Consider the following 6,085-nt stretch of genomic DNA (forward strand, 5'->3'; position numbering starts at 1 on the left):
AATTCTACAGCCTTTGAGAGGAAAGGGAGGCAGAAAGGCAAATAACTACATTGTCAGGTGATCTACCCCCTTGTGTGCATGTCTGTTGCTCGAGGAAATTCTGTATTATGCCCTGATTAGATACAAAAGGATTTTGCCTGGAAGTGAAAGGTATGGAAGGATTTTGACACATGGATATTGTAAAATATTAGTGATATTAAGAATGTTATTTGTTGTCAGTTTAGACTACTCAGCTTCTTTATATAACTAAATAAATTACTCCATTATTCATATTTTTTACCGCTAGATAAATATTTTAATCCGTGTTTACTGCCAGTAGCTTTAAATAACTGCTTTCTATAATCCTTTTATAAATCTTACTTGTAATGCATTATATCTGATATAAATTCTAAGCTTTTCCTCTGGTTCAGTAATTTTGGTTCCAGCTGCCTGCAATGTTCTACAAACCAGATCAGTCCTATTAGTGATCTTTAGAAGCCCCTCTCTGGGTGACATCACGTCCAAGTCTGCAACAAGGATTTAAGTCAGAAATATGTTCAAGAAGAGGCAAGAAGCAGTCTGCAGAGACACCTCTGACTACACATGGACTGAACACACACAGGTCTTGAAAAGATGTTTTTGCCAGCTGTAAGGGCATGAAAGAGTATAAGCGCTGGCAGTTTCCCAAAGGACTTTATACAGGTTGTTTTTTTTTAATGGAATTTGAATTACTTTAAAAGAAAAAAAATGCAAATACATATATGTTATTTAAGCAAGTATCTTTCTGTGTCTTTGAGTAGGTATGTCTACAGTATCAGTTAGGGACGACAGCAACAGATGACACCCAGGGTTATAATTACAGTTCCACAGCCTAGGACAGTAAGGACAAGGGTGTACCCCTAACTCATTACAGCCCAGGCAATAGAAGAGTTGCAGTGGTTTTCACAGTATGCTCAAATCATACTAAACAACGAAGAGCTGCAACTTTGTGCAACGAGGTAAATGCTCCAGAATTGCTGTAATGAGTTCCCTTTGTCCCCAAATGGGTGCAACTGCTCTTTAACGTGCGTGGTAAGGCATACACAGCTAATTAAAAGAAAAATAATAATTAAAAAAAAAATCAAGAGATTCTTAAACAAGCACAAAGCACTTGAAAGTACCTGAAACCTCAGAGTTCCTAACAGTATTGTGTCCTCAGGTCCAAAGGCCATTATTCTTGGGAGCAGTGATTTTCCTTAAAAGCCTCCAGCATATACTCATTTGGGGGCCTGTATTTTTAGGGGACTGTTTGTGCCTTTCCCACAGATAAGCTAAGCTGGCCTTCTCTCAGAATGTTATCTTCACTCCTGACACCTTTTCCACTCTCAAGCCCATGTTTCTGTAGGTATCTGAGACCACGAAGACACTGGATAAAAGTGGAAGCATTTGAGTTCTTTATAAGCCACCCAGGACATCACACACCGCTCATACAAGATGATCAGCAGCTCCTTTAGCATTTAGTTTCATTGGCTTCAGCACAACCTTCTGTGGCTGAAAAGGGCTGCAAACTGACGATGACAACTCATCTTGATTGCAAAGCCATTCTATACTCAGCATAGTATCAGTCTCTTGATCAAACTTCTGTTCATCTCAGCTATAAGAAACACTACTTGCAAATCATTGATGTGAGAAATCCACTGCAGGGTCAGGTCATAAATTCACAGTATCGCAGCTCTCTTGTGGACTAGCAAAGAATGTCTCAAGCATCTGCTGCTTTTATCTATATAACAAGAAAAAGTAAAAGTGCACAAACTTTTCTTGCAGGTTTTATTTGAGCCATTATGACACCTGGCTGCTGCTGTTCATGAACACAGAACTATAAAGCATTTTGAAGCAAAGTAGCTGAGCATAGGTAGTATGTTGATTATCTAATTTCTTATCTGGAGTAAATTTAGACTGATATCTTCTAGGTTGTTAAAGTAAGAGAAATCCAACTCTACAAGTGGCTCTTTGGAGCCAGCAGTATTCCCTGTGATACCAGTGAGGACATTTGCTTCCTAATGCTCCAGCCAGGTGGCTCAGAGGACACTGGTGCTACTGCAAGAGTCCCTCTGGCACTCGTAGTTTGTGGATTAGAGAACAGGTGAATACAAAATGAAAACAAACAAAACAAAAATGCCACACACAACTGTAAAACTAGCACTAAACTAACAAGCCATTGGCAACACCTGTCAAGAGCAGAATGTGAATCTTCAACATAACCGCCTCTAAAGATGAAATATTTCAGTTACATAAGAAACAAGAAAATATGAGAATTTTCTGTCACACTTGGATGCTTCACTTACCACAGTGATGAATCAAAATAATTGCCTGGTCTAACATTTTGTACGATGCTAAATACAGTGCTGGATCTATTGATCCTTTACATGAACTGCTCTTTGAACCTCAAACAAGTGCCTTCTTGCACCTGCTTGCTTCTTGCATTTTAAGTTGAAGGAAGGAAACAAATTTAAATGTCCTATTCTGCCAGAAGGGCTGTTTCCTCATGGGCATTATTTTTCACTTTTGTCATGGCAAGTGTTAGGTTGGGTTTCTCTCATCATTTCAGTTGCTGGTGGTGGCCTGGAGAACTTTTCAAAACACATGAAAAATTTCCATGAGGTTGGATGGAAAGGCCACTTAACTATTTAATGCCTCCAGCTACAGAAAGTCTTTAGAGGGTTAGTAACAGCCTGCTGGCAACCCAGCACTGAATCCTCTCAGCACATTTTCTACAGGAAAAACCTTGAGCTCCTATAGGACCTTTTCTGTCCAGTTTCAATCAAGACTTGACATGCTTCTGTCAGCAGACAGGCAACGCTCCAGTCAAGCATCCCAAGTTCTGACATGATCTGGGTCCTCATCCCAAGCTCCAGCGAGCGCAGTGGTGCAATGCTGCTGGTTGCACACCTTCTGCAACATGAAGACCTCCTGGCATTTTAAACATTTGAATAGAGAGGGTTGCTTCTGAGTGTGGATTTTTGATGTGTCAGGACCTCATCAAAAGGATGAGATGAAAGTAAAACGCATTCTGAAAGCTTTGATTTTCCAGGTGAAATTTCCATAGCAATCACAGAGAGAGAAAGTGCTATATTTAAAAATCTGATTTTGGGATAATTAAAAGCATTGTCAGATAAACAAAGGGAGAAGTAGGCAAATTTATGCAAATACTATTTCAAAATTCACTGGCCAGAACCAGAGAAGACCAGCATGTCTGTAAACACTGCTAAAGAGGAGGATATTGATTTCATTTACTGGGAATGACATTGTGCAGCTGTACAGACTTCACTCTGAATATCTTAGAAAAGACTTACAATCCAGCTAGATTATGTTCACGCTTTAATTTTTATCCTGCTCTGAATTTAAAATATCTTTCTCTCAGAAAGAAAATGAAAGGATTTCAGGCGCACGGTTTGATTCACAGAACTAATGAGATAAAACTCCTGAATGGAGGTAAAACAAAACAAAACAAAACAAACCAAAAAACCCACACATTAAATCAATAGGAAAGTTTCCTTTGAAGGGTTTGATATAAAGATTTGACCCGCATGCGAACCTCACAGGTTGGAGACATTTCAGCCAGAGGTGCTGACTTTCTCTGAAAACTCGGGTCCAGCTGGGCCAGAAGGGTGCAGATTACAGAGAAGCGAAGAGCGTCATCCAGACAAAGCAAGAACACAGGGTTTTCTTGCAAATCGCTTCAGGAGTCAAAGGGACATCTTGCTGCTATGTTAGGGGTTGATTCGGACACTAGAGCTTTCCCAAAATCTCCTCATCTTCTTCTTAGACATCCTCTGCCACCTCTGGTGCTGCTGCTTCTGCTCACCTGCAAATACATCTTTGCTCACCTCGAGTTAGCCACGCACACGTGCAGCAACATCACGAGAGGTTCGTGAATCATCTGCAGCTTCCAGTGGCACTGATGACATCTGCGTCCTGCTGAGCCGTCGGTTACAGATGGGACGAGTCACCCGGCCTCTGCTGCCGCAGCTGTTTCAGAAAAACAGTGATGCCATTTAATGTCACAGACTGAAACTGAGGGAAGAAAATATATACATACGTTTGAAGCCCAGGCACAAGGGAGAGGGTGGAAGATGATGTTGCTGGAAAGAAAAAATCATTCAGCATGAAGAATTCTCAACAATATCCGTTCTGACCCTTGCAGAGCAATCCCCCCCCGCCCCCCGCCACCACACTCCTTTCCAATTACAACAGTGTAACATCAATTTCTGGGCATTACTCCACAGGATGAGAAAGCTGTGAAAGACTGTGCATCATGCAAGAAAAACATGGGTTTTTTTAAACACGATGTGCTAATCACATCCGTCCATTGTACTCCCAACTCTCTAGCAAGGTGGCGGGAGGGCTGGTGGATGCTTAGCTCTGGGGTCCTTTCTAAACTCTCCAGCACAGACCCATCCTTAGCCCTTCAGGGAGTGGGAATCCACCCAGAAACCCCTCCAGCAGCAGTTTTCAATAATCTTAATGAGCAGGTGACCCCAGTAGCCTGTCTGCACGAGGATCACAGAAGCTGCAGACAACTCTTCTATGACATTGGTGTGCCTTGGGACCTCCTGTCCTCCCAGCACTACAGTGAGCAATGGGAAAGAGCATCAGAGTGATAAAATATTCTTACTGTGACAGCAAGCAGTCTGCCCAGCACCCTGGTGCTCCAGAGGCAGCAGGTTCATTGGCCCCTGCAAGAAATAATAACAAAAGTTCATTCTTTGCAATAACACAACAGAAAGTTAGGAGACGTTGATATAAGTAACAGAGCCACTAAGTTAAGGGAGATTAACAGCAAAGAGGTTTATTAAGCGTGAATCATTTCCTACTTATTGTCCACAAATGCATTAGAGTGTGCTTTTCTTTTCTTTTTGGTAAGCCAAATGTGTAATTGGCATTATTAGTTTCCTCCTCCTCCTCTCTCCCTCTTCTTTAGTTTTTAATTAGAGCATAGAGGGGGGAAATGCATATTTGATATGAAGAACTGGGGAGGAAGAATAATAATTCTGACTGTTTCATTTATTCCTACACAAGATGAACCAGATTTCTGTAAGAGCTCAGCCCCCACAGTCGGCACTGGATCTGAGCTGAGGCCAGAACTCACTGTGCTCTGCGGGGCTGAAGTACTCGAAGATCTGGGTGCAGGACTGCCATGGTTTGAGCCCAGTGCTGGAGCCAGACCTTTTCAAACCACTGGCGTTGCTTGGAAGTTGCTTTTCTGGAAAACTTCCCACCAGCAAAGTGCTGCTTTAGGTTGAATGTCTCTTTCTTCGCAACCTTCATGTGCTGAAGAGAACCATCCTCCAACCCCATGTACTTGTCACCTTCAGACACTGATATGGATGGAGCTGTTTGCTCGTCTTATTTGCTCTCTCCTGAATCTTCCTTTTTCCCCTTCCTCTCAGTATTCTTTCAAGGCTGTGTCTCCCCAGCCAGCCGCTCATTCCCTTGCCCAACATGTGTGCAACCAGCATTGCTCTTGACAGGACATGTACTCACTCCAGGCGTCTGCCCCAAACTGAACTGTATTCACTAAAGCATATCACAAAGTTACATGCATGGTCCTTGTGCCAGGGGCTTTCTCTGCCTCCTTTTCCTTCCACCTCTAGTTTGGGAAAAAATTAAGATTAGAGCTGAGAAAGCTGCAGTGACCTTTTAAAGCCTGTTTAGTTCTTCTCATCCAACAAATGTTTCAGGAGTGGTTTTGTGCAGAATGCACTTAAGTGTAATTATTATTCCTGAAGTAGCAGAAATATATTTCAGGTGTTGAATAGTGTTTGCAAAACACTGACACGTGTATCTATGGAAACTACAAGACACAAATGCCGTATCACTACGGCTCCATCAGTTAATTCCATATCATTTTATCAGCATATTTACTCCAGCAATTCAAATGTTTAATTCCAGGTTGGTTTCATTGATAAATACGATTTTATGACAAACACATTTTTCCAAAGCAGGTGTTATACTGACAATCACTTCCAACCCGGTCTCAGAATCAGCAGGCTTTTCAAGAAGCGCATTTGCAAAATCAGTGAGAACCAAGCTGAGAACAGTTTTGGGCCGCTCTGATACTTACTAG

The 6,085-nt window shown here is 41.9% G+C and overlaps 1 long non-coding RNA gene across 1 annotated transcript; it reads right to left on the reverse strand.

The window, feature by feature from the left end:
* Window positions 1–1,771: 1,771 nt before the first annotated feature.
* LOC135580697 (uncharacterized) lies at window positions 1,772–4,772 on the reverse strand. The gene is made up of 2 exons (XR_010475628.1): window positions 4,634–4,772; window positions 1,772–3,987 (listed from the first exon to the last, which is right to left on the reverse strand). It is a non-coding gene; the product is annotated as an uncharacterized LOC135580697 (long non-coding RNA).
* Between the last annotated feature and the right edge of the window lie 1,313 nt (window positions 4,773–6,085).

Source organism: Columba livia, chromosome 12 (genome assembly GCF_036013475.1).
Source record: "Columba livia isolate bColLiv1 breed racing homer chromosome 12, bColLiv1.pat.W.v2, whole genome shotgun sequence".
Taxonomy (NCBI): Eukaryota; Metazoa; Chordata; class Aves; order Columbiformes; family Columbidae; genus Columba; species Columba livia.